Source organism: Rattus norvegicus, chromosome 10, assembly GCF_021556685.1.
Source record: "Rattus norvegicus strain SHRSP/BbbUtx chromosome 10, alternate assembly SHRSP_T2T, whole genome shotgun sequence".
NCBI lineage: Eukaryota > Metazoa > Chordata > Mammalia > Rodentia > Muridae > Rattus > Rattus norvegicus.
The window spans coordinates 31,197,421-31,214,822 of NC_141543.1; the positions used below are offsets into that span (position 1 = coordinate 31,197,421).

At 41.8% G+C, this 17,402-nt stretch overlaps 1 pseudogene across 1 annotated transcript in view; it reads right to left on the minus strand.

Moving 5' to 3' along the window:
• Positions 1-3,238: 3,238 nt before the first annotated feature.
• LOC134480667 (glyceraldehyde-3-phosphate dehydrogenase-like) overlaps positions 3,239-17,402 on the minus strand; it is a 78,432-nt pseudogene continuing 64,268 nt past the window's right edge. Inside the window, exon 2 of the transcript XR_015631183.1 lies at positions 3,239-4,565. The product of XR_015631183.1 is annotated as a glyceraldehyde-3-phosphate dehydrogenase-like (transcript). The remainder of the gene's footprint in view (positions 4,566-17,402) is intronic.

A 17,402-nucleotide genomic window follows, 5' to 3' on the forward strand; every position in this document is an offset into this window, starting at 1 on the left:
CTCAGAGGTTAAGAGCACTGTCTGTTCTTCCAGAGGTCCTGAGTTCAATTCCCAGCAACCACATGGTGGCTCACAACCACCTATAATCAGGTCTGGTGCCCTCTTCTGGCCTGTAGTTGCATACATGCAGGCAGAAAGCTGTATGATGTGTACATAATAAATAAGTTAAAAAAAAAAAGAATATGTATTCTTGGGCTGGAGAGATAGCTCAGCAGTTAAGAGCACTGACTGCTCTTCCAGAGGTCCTGAGTTCGATTCCCAGCAACCACATGGTGGCTCACAACCATCTGTAATGAGATCCGATGCCCTCTTCTGGTCTGAAGACAGCTACAGTGTACTTGTATACATAACATAAATAAGTCTTAAAAAAAAAAAAAAGAATATGTACTCTTCTTGCAGAGGATACAAGTTTGAAATCTAGCATCGATGGGTGTCAGGTAGCTCACAAGTGCCCTCTTCTGGACACTATTAGCACCTGCACACACTTGTGCTCAAATCAACTCCCCTCCCACCGTCTCCCTATCCCTGCACCCGCCCCTCCCACGAATGCATGCATGTACACACAATTAAATGTAAAATGATATAAATCCTAGAACCTCATTTGAAGAATCAACCCTTACATATTTCTAGTAGGAGATGCGAACTAGCATATTACTTATGGAAAGCAGAATGGAGAGGCTTCAAAAAATTTAAACTATGGCATGATATTACAGCCAAAATAAAGGAAATGAGTACGGTGAGGACACATTTGCATGTTCATGCTCATTACAGTGTTATAACGTGATCTCTCTGATCAAGTGTCCACAAGTGATGAGTAGATAAAGAAACACGACACACACTCATGCACTCACGCATACACACATGTAGCTAACATGTCTTTATGTGGTGCACCCTCCTCCTCCTCCTTTTAAAGATGTATTGATTGATTGATTGATTGATTGTATATCGGTGCCTTGCCTTGCATGTACATCTGTGTAACGTGTCCCTGCAGTGGCTGCAAAGGTCAGAAGAAAGTGTCAGATCCCCTGGAACTATAGTTACAGTGTATATTAACCCCCTTTTCAATGCTGGGAATTAAACCCAGGTCCTTTGTAAGAGCAGATGGTACTCTTAACTGATGACTCATATCTCCCTTACATGATTAACAACCCCTTGAGAATTGCTTCCTCCCTGACTTGTGTTCATGGGATAATTTCAACGTCATGGACAAAGGAATGTCACTTCCACATAGGAAATCTAGGTTCAAAAGCATGATGTTGGTAGTTTTTTTTTTCTTCATTAAAGTAAACCCATTCTCTGAGTTGTCAGCATTTTCAGAGAGCCATTTCATGGTAAGATTTTAAGGACTAGTTGATGCAAATACGTCTTGGCATACAGCTTCTTAACATGAAGGATTGAAAGACAGAATAGCCCCTGTTATGTAATTCCTGGTGGTGAGTGTGATAACCTCTTTGGGGGTCAGATGATTGCTCCTGTTTTAAACTTCATTTTCAAACAGGGAAACTCATAAGGACATCTTGTGTGGATCAAAGCAAATACATTCGCTTCGGAGCACGGAGACTCGGGTCTTCCTTTTACGAGCTTGCAGTTCATCAGCAGCAGGCTGCTTTGATTGCTCCCCACCCAAGGCACAAAAATGTCACATTTTTCATTTGATCACTGAAAGTTTGGATCCTGTGATCAACATCTCCCAATTTCCCTCACACGCCAGTCTGCGGTAACCACCTTCTACTATTCTGGGAATCTAACACGCGGAATTGTGACTACAGTAAGTTATGTAAAGAAAATGAAGTTTATATAAGCCTGCATGAGCACGCAAGAACTTTTCTGCCTCCAATTCACATTTTTTTTCTCGAATCAAGTGAGAAAACTTGCTAATATTTGAACTCGAAACATCTCTCTAATCAGATATTGATTATACTCTGTTTCAAAATATTTCTCTGATCTGTTATTGATTACACTCTATTTTTCTTCTACTCTTAATCTTGATTCATTGAATAAATGAAAAGATGTTTCCTATAAGCTCTCTGACTCACAGTAAATTTTTAGTTTTTGGAAAATATTTTCCTTTTATATATCTGTATATCTGTGTGTGTGTGTGTGTGTGTGTGTGTGTGTGTGTGCATGTGTAGATATGCACATGTGTGTGCATGTGCACATGGAAACTGGAAGAGAGTGTTAGATTCCCTGGAACCAAAGGTACAGACAGTTGTGAGTCAACTTTTGTGGACAATGGGGACTGAACTCAGGTATTCTGTAAGAATAACAACTGTTCTTAGCCACAGAGCCTTCTCGGAAGCCTGATTCACTACACATTTTTGAAAAGGATGACATTTACATAGCCAGTATTACTTGAGTCATTTTTCCCCCAACAAGGGGTGATCTAAAGAAAGGCATGTCCATATGTGCCAAAAGGAGGGGGGGCAAACCTGTAATCTCAGTGGGGAAGCTGCGGCAGGAGGATTGCACGAATGAGTTTAACCTGGATTACATAGCCAGTCTGGGCACTATTTTATTTTTAAACCCCACCTCAATACCAAATCAAATATCAAAATCAATAATAAAAGAAAAAAGAGAAAGAAAAAGAAAAAAGTTGGAGGAAACACCTGTGCCCAGTGCAACTTGTCTTCTTCTCTCTTGAGATGAAGGTCAAAACGGAAAAGAATTTACTGAGTCAATGGACACATGAGTCTTTCTGGCTGGGCTTTCCCTTACCTGAATGTGCTTTCCATACACGACTATATATATGTATATGTATATATATATATATACATACATATATACATATACATATATGTACATATAGTCTTATATATATATCCATAAATATTTATACACACACATATATATCTATATATATCTCCACTCTCAATGATCATACTGATTTATGATTTTCAAATTATCTTTTAAAAAGAGTTCAATTGACATAGTATAAGCTTCGCTTACCTATCTGTTCAATTCAGTGGATTTTACTATATTCTCAGAACTGTGGAATTCCTACATAGGCTCAGTTGGGGGCATCTCTCACCATTCAGAGAAACCCAACTCCTATTACTTATCCCTCCAGACCCATAGATGGAGGCTACCAACAATCTACCTCGTGACTCTGTATGTTTGTCTGTTCTGCACGTTAGTATAAATGGGATCATATAATATGAAGTCTTTTGTTATTGGATTGCTTCACTTAGAATAATGCTTATCCGGCTCCTTCATGCCATAGTGTATCAGCATTTCATTCTTTTTTTTTTTTTGAGGGTGCAGTGAACTTTATTGATGGTATTCAAGAGAGAAGGGAGGGCTCTCTAGGTCCCTCCTGTTATTATGGGGTCTGGAATGGAATTGTGAGGGAGACGCTCAGTGTTGGGGGCTGAGTTGGGATGGGGACTCCTCAGCAACTGAGGGCCTCTCTCTTGATTTCAGTGTCCTTGCTGGGCTGGGGTGGGTAGTCCACAGTTTCTTACTCCTTGGAGGCCATGTAAGCCATGAGGTCTACCACCCTGTTGCTGTAACCATATTCATTGTCATACCAAGAAATGAGCTTTACAAAGTTGTCATTGAGAGCAATGCCAGCCCCAGCATCAAAGGTGGAAGAGTAGGAGTTGCTGTTGAAGTTGCAGGAGACAACCTGGTCCTCAGTGTAGCCCAGGATGCCCTTTAGTGGGCCCTCAGACACCTGCTTCACCACCTTCTTGATGTCATTATACTTGGCAGGTTTCTCCAGGCAGCATGTCAGATCCACAACGGATACATTGGGCGTAGGAACACGGAAGGCCATGCCAGTCAGTTTCCCGTTCAGCTCTGGGATGACCTTGCCCACAGCCTTGGCAGCACCAGTGGATGCAGAGATGATGTTCTGGGCTGCCCCACGGCCATCACGCCACAGCTTTCCAGAGGGGCCATCCACAGTCTTCTGAGTGGCAGTGATGGCGTGGACTGTGGTCATGAGCCCTTCCACGATGCCAAAGTTGTCATGGATGACCTTGGCCAGGGGGGCTAAGCAGTTGGTGGTGCAGGATGCATTGCTGACAATCTTGAGGGAGTTGTCATATTTCTCGTGGTTCACACCCATCACAAACATGGAGGCTTCGGCAGAAGGGGCAGAGATGATGACCCTTCTGGCCCCACCCTTCAGGTGAGCCCCAGCCTTCTCCGTGGTGGTGAAGACGCCAGTAGACTCCACGACATACTCAGCACCAGCGTCACCCCATTTGATGTTAGCGGGATCCCGCTCCTGGAAGATGGTGATGGGCTTCCGGTTGATGACAAGCTTCCCATTCTCAGCCTTGCCTGTGCCGTGGAACTTGCCATGGGTAGAGTCATACTGGAACATCTAGACCATGTAGTTGAGGTCATTGAAGGGGTCGTTGACGGCAACAATCTCCACTTTGCCAGAAGAGAAGGTAGCCCTGGTAACCAGGTGCCCAATACGGCCAAATCCGTTCACACTGACCTTCACCATCTTGTCTATGAGATGACGCACGAGAAGATGCGGCTGTCTCTGGAACAGGGAGGAGCAGAGAGCCCATTTCATTCTTTTAAAATCCTGTTGCACACAGCACCACATCCTGCATTCACATTCTATTTTTCATTATTAGTTACACCACATTTACACACAAATTTCGTATGCGTATACATTTTAAAAATATTTGTGTGTTTTTTTTATTTGTGTGATGTATGTGCTTCCACATTACTTGAGTGCAGTGCCCAGGGATGCCAAAACTGGGTATCCAATCCCACAGAGCTAGAGTCATGGGCCACCATAGTGAACCATTTGGCATGGATGCTGCAACAAAGCTTCCTTCTTCTGCAAGGGCAGCCTGAGCTCTTAACCGCTGCGCTCTCTCTCCAGCCCCTGTTTTATTCACTCAGATACTATTATAAATAGAATTCCTTTCTTCATTTCCTTTTGGATTATTTGTTGCATCTTGATATGCAACTGATCTTTTTTTGTTTTTCTGACATCTTGCAACACCCGAGTTTATTATACTGATTTTTCTTGTGTGAAATCATCAGAATATTTTTCTCCATACACAAATGTGCAAATGCACATTTTTTTTTCCTTTATAATTGCAACTCTGTGTTTGTCAGGGAAATAGCTGTCACACGGTCTACAAAGTCCTGCAGTTTGCTGTCTGCAGGCTGGAGAAGTGAGAAAGCAGGCAGTGCCTCAGTCTATATCTTAAGGTCTGAGAACCGGAGAAACAAGGAGTATCTGCTGTAAGAATGGAGTCCAGAGCCAATAACCAGGAGCTTCTATGTTCAAGAGCAAGAGGCAATCAATGCCTAAGAATACAGAGCTTGCCCATCCTCCTTCCCCTCTCTTCTTCCACTTCTCTCCCTCCCTTGCCTCTTAGCTTTTAAAGACTTTTGAAATTATGTGCACGTGTGCACGTCTGTACTTAGGTGAATACAAGTGGCAGAAAAGACCTTCAGATGGATCTCCTGGAACTGGGGTTACAAGCAGTTGTTTATTGCCTCATGGGGGGTGGGTGCTGGGAAACCTCAGATCCTTTCTTTCTTTTTTCTTTTGTCTTTTTTGTTCTTTTTTTCGGAGCTGGGGACCGAACCCAGGGCCTTGCGCTTCCTAGGCAAGCGCTCTACCACTGAGCTAAATCCCCAACCCCTCTCAGATCCTTTCAAAGAGAAGCAAGAGCTCTTAACTGCTGAGCTCTCTCTCCAGTCCCCATAGTCTCTCAGTCCCTTTGCCCTGTCTCTCCTCAATCCCTTTCTTCTTCCCTTCTTTCCTTTATTCTTTCTTTTCTCCCTCTTCCTCTGCTTCTATTTGTTTCATCCGTGTATCCCTCAGCAGAAGGAATGATGCCCACGGGACTTGTAGGTGAAGATCTTCTGTTTTTCTTTTTATAGAATAAAATATAATGAAATTTGAACCAAGGAACTAAACAGACATGGCTGAAAATTAAATTATTTGTTAGTTCAAGTGCCTGCAAAGGAGCTACCCACATGGTAGCAGGATGCAGGTGAGCAGGAAGTTTAGGAAAGCCAGGAGGACTGGGACAGAGAGCTTGAGAACTGGTAACACATAAGCTGTTATTGAAGTTATGTGGGAATAATTCAAAAGGTTTGGACAGGAAGCAAGGGGAATGACCTGGGAGAAGGAGGGTCGAAAAGATCAAGAAACATGGGCAGAGATGCAGAAGAGAATGCTATCCTTAAAGGTGAAGACAAGGTCCTACCAACGTTGACTAACTGATATATACCACTATTCTGTCAGTGTCTCCCACAGTGTAAAGACTTCAATAAGCTCTTTAGGACCCCATATAAAAATAGTGTGTAGCTCCTAATGCTTTATTATTATAAATGCAATGTAGAAATAAAATTTTACTGTTCCAGTGACATCACTTCAGTATTTGTTTTACGGTTTGTATATTTCTTTTACATTTTATTTAGTCTTTTGTAATAATGTCATTTCCTTAAACAGAATCACCTTTAGTAATAGGATTCTTTTTTAAAATTTTATTTATTCACTTTATATTGTAATATCAGCCCTCCCTCTCTTCCCAGTACCCTCTCATGCAGATCATTTCTCATTCCCTTCTCCCTTTCTCCTCTGAGAAGGGAGAGGCCCCCTCTGGGTCTCTCTCTCTCTCTCTCTCTCTCTCTCTCTCTCTCTCTCTCTCTCTCTCTCTCTCTCTCACACACACACACACACACACACACACACACACACACACACACACACACACCATTTCACCTGCATATCAAGTCACTGAAAGACTAAGCACATCTTTTCTCACTGAGGCCAGACAAGGCATTCCAGTTAGGGAAATGGGATTCAAAGGCAAGCAACAGACTCATGGACAGCCCCTGCTCTAGTTGTTGGGGGTCTCACATGAAGACCAAGCTGCATATCTGCTACATATGTGCAGGGGGCCTAGGTCCAACCTGTGTTCACTCTTTGGTTGGTGGTGCAGTCTCTGGGAGTCCCCAAGGGTACAGGTTAGTTGATCCTGTTGGTCTTCCTGTAGAGCGCCTGTCCTTTTTGAGACCTTCAATCCTTTCCCCAACTCTTCCAAAAGACTCCTGGATATCCGTCTAATATTTGGCTGTGGATCTCTGCATCTCTTTCCATTGGCTGCTGGGTGGAGCCTAACAAGGGACAGTTATGCTAGGCTCCTGCCTTCAGGTATAACAACAGAGTATTATTAATAGTGTCAGGGATTAGTTCTTGTCCATGGGATGGGTTCTAATTTGGGCCAGCCATTGGTTGGCTATGCCCTCTGTCACTGCTCTTTCTTTGTCCCCGCACATCTTGTAGGCAGGAAACATTTTGGATTGAAGGCTTTGTGTAGGTTGCTGTCCCTAACCCTCCACTGGAGGCCCTGCCTGGCTATAGGAAGTGGTCTCTTCAAGATCCATTCCCCCACTGCTAGAGTCTCAACTATTGTTGCCCCATAGACTCCCTGGGGTATCTGCCCCATCCTAGGTCTCTGGAACCTAGAGATTGCCACCCCCACTGCCAATTTCCATTCTCTCCCCCCTGCTATCCCTACACCCAATCTTCCAACTCTGTCCTGCTCCCTAAGTGAAGATCCATGTGTCAGCCCCTTACTGACACAAATGCTGATCTCTCCTTGTTTTGATTTTAGTTTTTCCTTCTATTTAAAAATTTTTTAATTAACTATTTTTTGAATTTTATACATGAGTAAGGTATTACATAATTTCCAACTCTCCTTCCCCTTTCCAACTCCTTCCACATCTGCCCCCCACTCCCTCTCAAATTCATGACCTCCTCTTTAATTAGCACTGTTACAGTTCTCAGAAGGCTCACCCACTCACTTATGTTACATGTCCTTGATTCTGGCTTTCTGTGGAACCTCCACATTGAACAGAGTGCTTGCCGTGACCTTTCAACATGGCTGTTTGGCTATCATACTGGCCTGTCATTCAGACTGATGTGACCAGGGCTGATGCTACAATGTGCTTTGTGAACTAGCCTTGAATGTAGCATATGGTCTTCTGTTCTCTACTGATGAGGCAGTTAGTCACAGCCTAGTTCAAAGGGAGGCGATAGTGGCTACTCTTGTTTATGTGAGTGGCAAGGTTCCTGAACAGAATGTGAGACCCATGAATACGTCAGTGCTTATTTTTAGACAACACACAATCTGTTACACACCTCGGTGGTAATTATGAATTTTTAGAAAAGTAACTGTGAATTCTAAAGAAATGAATGTCAAAGTGGTGGATATTTCAGGCACCTGTGGGAGAATTATTTACACAGCTCATTCAATAATGGTCAGATGCTAGGTTGGCAAACACACGTACCCCAACAAACAACTTAGGAGCTAGTTCTGTTTGAAAATAATATACTTTCATTATTGTTAACTGAGGCAAGTTTTCTATGCAGAACTTTGCAAAGTATACATACATACATATGTGACCAAGTACATATAGTTCCAAATTCACAAATATCGAAATATGAAAAGAATGTTCTAATATTTTTTTGTCATTGATGCTTAAATTTGTATAGAAACATTTCTAAGTGGCTGTGGTATTATCAGTATGAACTCTTCTTAAAGGCTCTGAAACAGCATAATATATATATTATAATATATATATATGTATATATATATTTTTTTTGTGGGGAGGAGCAAGCATTTAGGGAGAAGTTGGACAAGGGAAGGTGATGGAGATAAATATGAGCAAATTATAATGCTATCTATGCATGATATGACAAAGAAACTCATTATTCTAAGCACATTCTTAAATTATTATTAAAATAGGCAACAGATGAATGATGAAAATATTAATGTGTGAAGGAAGACAGAGGAAATGGACTTCACCATCATGCAGGAGCCTACAAAGAGTGATCATGCTGCAGCTACGTGACAAGACTATCGGCAGTGACAGTCATGCTGGGCTTGTACTAAGAGCTGAGTGAATGGCATTTGAATTTTCCTCATTAAACACACACCTATTGAGAAAGCATTTCATGGCTGGGACTGGTGTGGGAGGAAGACAAAGAGACACTTTAAATGTCATTCCCAGAGTTCTAGAAATGGACACATTTTATGTTTTTTCCATAGCAGTCTGGTTGCTTGCACTAAAAATGGAAGTTTACTGGACAAGAGCATAAGATGAATATTGGGTTGTGTGAGGTAGTTACCATTCTGGTTTGAGAACTAAAGCTTGGTGCTCTGTGTGGTTCTTCATCATATTAATCTCTGTTTTTATCTCCTGTTTATCCTCTCAAAAAGTATATTAGAGGTAAGCAGATCCTAACATTGTCAGTTAGACAGACTATTTCACCAACTCTTTTATTATTCTCCTGGACAGCAGATCTGTCTGTCTGTCTGTCTGTCTGTCTGTCTGTCTGTCTATGTATCTATCTATATATCTGTACCTATATATCTATCTTTGTACCTATCTATGTATCTTTCCATGATGTATGTATTTGTCTATGTATCTATGTATCTGTATCTATATATCTATCTATGTATCTTTCTATGTATGTATGTATGTATGTATGTATGTATCTATCTATGTATCTGTCTGTCTATCTATCTATCTATCTATCTATCTATCTATCTATCTATCTATCTATCTATCTATGTATTGAAAGACCCCCAGAGTGGGGAGACCCTCACTCAAGTCTCAGGATGATGCGACCCCCCAAGAACTCACGTGAGACCGTCCTTGCTGTAATAAACATGAGGTTTATTGATAGGAACCAGTGCACTGGGGTTGAGACTCATGTCCCACACAGGGGCAGTGGAGTTCGACCCCGAGAGGCTGGGAGAAAGGGTATTTAAAGGGAGAAACCACAACCCAAGGGGACAGGGATGGCGTCATTGGAAAGTGTCGAGAACACCAGTGAAAAGTCACAAGGAGGAGCTTCCAGTTTCTCAAGATTGTTCTCTAAGGGCCTTATCTTAAGTCCTTTTTTTTTAGTTCCTGGGAGAGCAGGCTCAAGAAATGTGACCATTTACTTACAGGTAGAGGGCAGGGTCTAGAATTTGAGGTATTTAGGGCTTTTTTAAACTTCTGACTTCTTAGCTGCATTTTTTATTCTTTCAGTATCTATCTATGTATCTGTAGCTATGTATGTATGTATGTATGTATGTATGTATGTATGTATGTATCTATCTATCTATCTATCTATCTATCTATCTATCTGTTAGGTTACAATGTAGTGACGTAATTTCTCCCTTCCTAACAGGTTTTGTTGGGGTCCAGGAATTGAACCCCATAATCACAAACCACACGGACACCAGTCTCAGTCAGACAGGGATAGTTTATTGAACATATGCCCTAGGACTGGTCCACCAGGGTCATGGTCCAGATTCAGGAACTGAACCATGACTCAGAGTTAAGATTGGGTTTTTAAGCTCCAAATCTACAAACATCCGTGCCAAGTTATTTCACCAATCAGGATTTAGGGATAGGGGACATCCTAAGGAATATGTCTTCGTGGTACATTTATCCTGCTCCCATTGGATGGGGGTATTCAACTGTGGCAGGGGACTTAACTTGTCTAATATGCATGTCCTAACTTGTTTACCAGGGTAGGAACTTGTCTAACATTCATGTCTCAATTTGCCAACCAGGATGTCAGTTACCCAAGTGAGGTCTTGGGAACTTAAACTTTACTAGACCACTACTCAAAATGGAAGTCTTATCCCAAATAGTTTCCTATATTGGTGCAGGTGTCTCTCTTATGTTGGTGTCCATCCCAGGGGCAGCTTTTACCATAAAAGCTTATACACAGGTGTAGGAAGTGCTGTCGGGTGATTGGTTGAGGACCAGGTTTATTGTGGGTAACTATAAAAACGGTTCTATTGACTTTTATTGTGATTGGTTTCCAAGGGCTCAAAACATAACAGAATATGTAATCAATCTTGGTGTTAGAAACTTTCCTAGTAACAGCTAGCCAAGTAACTAATACCTGGGCTTTAACATTTTACGTAGGCCTTAACAGTTTTCTCCACTGACAAAGTAAACAGATTAAAGCCAAATCAAAAGTATAAAGGCAGGTTTATTAAGAGGCAGCTACCAGGCAATTTCACTGACCCCACAGGTAGAGGTTAGGGAAGACACACTCTGGGGCTAAAAGCAAGGGGATTTTATTGGTTTTCTTGATCGCAGAGTGATGAAGTGTGTGTTCGGAGCTGGGATTATGTACATATAAGGTAAAAAAGTTGCACGTCTGGGCAATCACTCATGGGTAGGTAATGGGAAATATGGAGACAGGGAGAGGTGACACGTTAGCCCGAAAGTTTTTCTTGCTGACAGTGGTTGGGGGAAGAATTAGGTTATTAAGCTTATGCTGGGGGCCAACAGAGATTCCAACCAAACACTTTTATCCCTCCCAAGCCACCCACAACCCTCCCTGATCTTTTTTCAAATTCATGTCATTGTTTTTCATTAATTGCTATTATATATGTGTTTACACTCATACTCTTAAATATAACTTGCTCAGTCTGTATGTTACTCATATTTATGGTTTTGGGTCTGACCACCAGTTTGTGTGCTCTTCTCTGAAGAAAACGATTTCTCCCATTCTCAGCATTCTTTGTTGCCTACAGTTGTTTTCTTAGGGTTGAGACCTCATTGGCATTTCTGGTTCCCTTTCGCATATCTTTTGGTGTTGTTCTTGTTCAGGTCATGTTTGGGCAGTAATGTTGGTAAGACTTTATGGATGTAGTTTCTGGCATTACTAGGACACAATTTTCCAGCAAACTCCCTCATCTTCTGGCTCTTAAAATCTCCCTACCCGCTTGCAGGGTGTGGTGGCACACACCATTAAATTTAGCATTCTGGAGGCAGAGGTAGGAGGATCTCTGTGAGTTCAAGGCCAGTCTGGCCTATATAGCCAATTCTAGGACAGAAAGAACTACATAAAGAGACAAACAAACAAACAACAAAACAAAACAAAAAACCCCAGCCAACCAACCAAACAGCACCCCCCCCCCCAAATAAAACAAAACCTCCCTCTTTTTAGTGTTTCTTCAGTCTTAGCTATGGGAATTGTATAGATTTGTCCATTTGGACTGGGCTCCACAATCTGCAAGACAAGACTTCTGAAATCACATGCTAGCAAGAACACAATGAATGAAGAACAGGTTTGCCCACTTGTAGTGGGCGAGTGGACATGAGGAGGGAATAAATTATAAAGACTCTTTTTTTTTTTAAATTATAAAGACTCTTACAAGGCATGTTTGAACTAGGTCCTGAGGGCAGTGAAGTGATAACATTGGTACTCAGATTTTCACCATGAACCACCATCATCCATCACCCAAGACTCATTAGAACGTCGCATTTCATAAAGCATAACCACGCAGTCCAGTGTTCTGATCCTTAGAAAGCTATCCAGAATACTTGGATGTACATAAAAGTTTGAGAGATTGCTTTAAGGACCTGTCTCCTTCATTAAGTATAGAATAAAACAGGATGCAAATGGAAATAGGCTCTAAATGAAATCAAATCAAAACGCTAATCCCCATGGAATGACTTTGAGGTATAGATGTTCAACAAACCCCTTTGTGACTTAACTAGACTACTTTTTCGCAGTATAACTAGCTGACAGAAGGATTTGACCGTTAGGGTCCAAGAATCGCTGGAGGAAGACCCCAGACTCAGATATTCTGCAGAAACAAGCAGCACACAGTTGATTCATCAACTATTCATCAAAATGACGACCAGAGAGGAGGCCACCTTTCAATGCAGGGATACGGGAATTTTCTAGAAGGGTTAGGTAACCTCTAACATGATTGGTTAGAAGTGCAGCAGTGACATTATTATAATTTTGGTTGCTTGCTATGTTAGTTCTATTATTTTCCATGAGGCCTTGAAGAGTTTTAAGAACTGATTCAGCTCTATTTTTTTTTCTTTTATCCTCCTTCGGCTAGCTATTCCAGGAACCGACTCAGTTCTGGGCTCTCCTCCCTTTTGGTCCTATGTCAGGTCCATCATTGATTCATGGACCATTCTTCCTGCCTTCCCCGAGGAAAGTGGTTCTTTTTTCCTGGGAAACTGAACAATTTTCATTCCCGAGGTTTTTGGACGTCTAAGACAGAATGACTGGGACTATATACCTCGGTAGACTCTGGATTGCAGGTGGTCACATGACTGAAGAGAATTTGCAGTAACTTTGTTGCTGTGCTGGAGGAAGTTGGTACTTTGTTGCCAATTGAGACTTGTATCAGTGGGGGTTTTTTTTTTTTTTAAATTAGAAAAACTTTTGGGAGGTTCTAAAGGACCACTAGATGGCAGCATAGTGCCGCGTCCTGAGAAATCAGCGTCATCTGAATTTAAGCGGAAAATGAGCCCAAGAGTTTAAAATGAATGCTCGTTCGTACCTTTCTTCCAAGCACATTGTTATGACATTCCGTTTTTTAAAATATTTTGTCTTAAAAAAGTTCTTGGTTCCTTTTGACAATCCAGGTTCAAAGTTTTTGTTCACTGAGAATTAAAGCCAGAGCTTTAATTAAACCCATAGGGGTGTAGATTCAAGCCAGGGAAGGTAATTGACCACGGGGAGAGAGCTTTACATAAATTGTTTCGTCTAGTCCTTGCAACCACACTCTGAGACCGGCTTTATCACTCCTCATTCCACACTGAGGGATGCCGAGAGCCGAGAGAGCTCGACTTAGTAATGAGTTCACAAGGACTCACCTGGGCCACAAACCTGAGTCTGGCGCTCCTGTTTTTGTAAGCTGCCAACAGACGGTATACACTAAATCCATACTGAAAAGCGTTTGTTTGTTTGTTTGTTTGCTTGCTTGCTTGTTTGTTTTACAGCATGTATCACTTTCTATTTTGTGCGAAAATTATTTGCATTAAAATTTTTTTTCATATAAATTTGGAATGATGGATTTGTCCTTCAGGTAACTCCTCCAAGAATAGGAGTCAAATTCTGAGTCAAATGCCATCTTGGCGTCATACTGACACAACTTCCTGTTGGGAAAGAAATTCAGTTTGAAGGACAGATACTATATGGATCGTTTGAGCTTCTTAGGTTATAGAAACAATGGAATGAAAGGATGAACCAAGTAAAGAAAACGCTTAATAGACAGTTCTTCCCCAGGGGACAGAAGCTGCATATATTGAGTACTAGTTAATTCTAGCTGCTGAGCCAGGGACTGCACATTTCTTATCTGAGTCACTCCGTATAGTAATTAGATATATTAAATATTTTTATACCCATTTTATCTAAGAAGAACAGAGTATCAGGACAGTTTCCTTTTTTATTAATCATTTTATTTATTTACATTTTAAATGATATCCCCCTTCCCAGTTACCCCTTCACAACCTCCTCCCTCCCATCCCTCCCCTTTGCCTCTATGAGGGTGCTCCTCCACACATACACCCACTTCAGCCTCACCACTCTAGCATCTCCCTAGGCGAGGGCACCAAACCTCCATAGAACCAAGGGTCTCCCCTTACATTGTTGTCAGATAGGGCCATCCTCTGCTACATAGGTATCTGGAGCCATGGATCCCTCCATGTATACTTATTGGTAGGTGGTTTAGTCTCTGGGAGTTCTGGGGGGTCTGGTTAGTTGATATTGTTCTTCTTATGGGGTTGCAATCCCTTCAGCTCCTTCAGTCCTTCTCCTAGCTCTTCTATTGGGGTCCCTGGACTTAGTCTGATGTTTGGCTGTGGGTATCTACATCTGTATTGGTCAGATGCTGATAGAACCTCTCAGGGAACAGCTATACCAGGCTCCTGTCAGCAAGCGCTTCTTACCATCAGCCATAGTGTCTGAGTTTGGTATCTGCCGATGGGATGGATCCCTAGGTGGGGCAGTCTCTGGATGATCTTTCCTCAGTCTCTGTTCCAGTTTTTGTTACTGTCTTTCCTTTGGATAGGAACATTTCTGGGTTAACAATTTTGAGATGGGTGGGTGGCCCCAATCCTCAACTGGGGGCCATGCCTATCTACTAAAGGTGGTCTCTGTAGGTTCTCTCTCCTCTTTGTTGTGTATTTCTGCCAAAGTCATCCCAGCTGGGTCCTGGAAGCCTCTTGATTCCCTGGCATCTGGAACTTTCTAGTGGTTACCCACAATTCTTCATCCCTCACTGCTACATATTTTTATTAGATTTTCTGCATGACAGTTTCTTTTAATGTCCGTGTGGTAAAACAACCAGCAGGTGGTGGAGTAGCAACTGCAAGAGCATGTAAGCTCAGACCAAGACAAAATTAATGCAAAGTCATCATGGTGAGCAAAACAACAGTTTTTGGACAAATGCAAACCCCTATCAGTACGGTGCAGAACCATAGTGGCAGAAAGAAATCTTCGTGATTCTTTCCAAATGTGTACCCAGACGGGGCATCAATTGCTGTCCTGTGCCAGCTTCTGAAGCACTTGTATTATACAGAATGTCTATCAATAAAAAGTTACTGGCTAGCCACAGCACACCGTCTCTAGCACAGTATTTAAGACAATAGTAAATGACTTTAATTCCTGCGATCACAGTGTTTAATGAAATACAGTGTCCGGGGTTGGAAGGCATTGCTCTGGGACACATGATTAATAGCCACTTACTTGAGCATCAGGTGGCAAACTATGCGGTTGCACTTGAATGGAGCCCTGCTTATCAGGCAATTTTGTGACCTTAGAGTACACTTTGTAGATAGGAATACAAAGATATGAGAACTTATGGAAGAAGTTTGATTTGTTGTCAGGACTATAGCTCTGAAATATTTTTTCCATTAGCATCCTCTGACTAGGGAGATTATCATCATGATATCCTATTGTGATATCTAGTGCTAGTTGTTACCTTTTTAATTTTTTTTTTATTTTAAGACACTGTATTCCTATTTAGCCTTGGCTAGCCTGGAACTTGCTATGAAGACCTGGCTAGCCCAAACTTCCACAGATCCTGCTTCTGCTTCTGAACTGCTGGATTAAAGGTATCTTCTTGTTCTGATAGTGAGCATGAAGTACATAGGAGTCTGTATACGGTGCTTCACACATTTGCCAAGTATACAGTAGGTACTTCATGGATGCGAATTCCTATCGCTAGTGGTAGCAGTAGTTCTGCCATTGTGGCTGTAATCATGGGCAAATTCCTAAGTTACTTGCCTTATCTGAAGCTCACTTTATCTCAAGTGACAAATGGGGACAGATCCTGCATCAGGAGGCTCTGGAGGTAATTAATGAAGTGAAAACAGGTACCACACAGCTTGGCATAGAAAACTTCAAAAAAATATTAGCTCTATTTTTTTCAAATGCATTTGTTGAAAGATACTTAAAGATCATGTTTGATCTTCCACCCTTGATAATGTTCATGGTGTAATGCTGATACGTAACTCCCTCAACATGTATTTGAAGAGATCATGTGGCAACGAATGAATATAAATATCGGAATCATAGATGCCTATAAGTTGTTGAGGTAATATACATCCATCCATCATTTTGGTTTTGTGTGTGTCTCTTTGTCTCTGTCTCTGTCTCTCTCTCTCTCTCCATCTCTGTGTGTGTGTGTTTGTGAGAGAGAGAGACAGACAGACAGAAAGACACATAGACAGAGACAGAATGAGAGAAAGACACATACACAGAAACAGAGCAAGGAATATATATATATATATATATATATATCACACACACACACATATATATATACATACATATATATATATATATATATATATAGACTTAGTATTTTACTGCTGTGAACAGACACTGTAGCTAAAGCAAGTCTTTATAAAGGACAACATTTACTTGGGGCTGGCTTACACATTCAGAGGTTTAGTCCATTATCATCAAGGCAGGAACATGGCAGCATCCAGGCAGGCTTGGTGCTGGAGGGGCTGAGAGTTCTATATCTTCATCTGAAGGCTGCTAGCCAAATACTCACTTGCAGGCAGCTAGGACTAGGGTATTAAAACCCACACCCACAATGACACATCTACTCCAACAAGGACACACTTACTCCAACAGGGCCACACCTTCTAATAGTGCTACTCCCTGGCCAGAACATATACAAACCATAACACACACACACACACACACACACACACACACACAGAGAGAGAGAGAGAGAGAGAGAGAGAGAGAGAGAGAGAGAGAGAGAGAGAGAGAGGTGGTGGTGGTTGTAATATCATACAAGGATCTTCACAGATCTCTGATGAGCCTTTTTTTTTTTGTGGTTTCCTTGTGCTATGGTTTGACTATGTCCCCTCCAACCAACATTCAGATGTTGAAACTGAATGGTCAGTGCAATGAAAACAAGAGGTGAAATGGCTAGGTTACCAGAGCTCCATGAGAGGCTTGAAGCATGTTGGCCTCTTTTGCCTTTCGGCATTGTATTGTGTGATGAGCAGTCACACGTTTCCACCTTGGGAGCAGGGACCAGCTTTCACTCCATAGCCACCCTTGCCTGAGCCTTGGTTTGGAAACTCCCAGCAGATAGAACTGAAAGAAAAAGACAATTCCATTA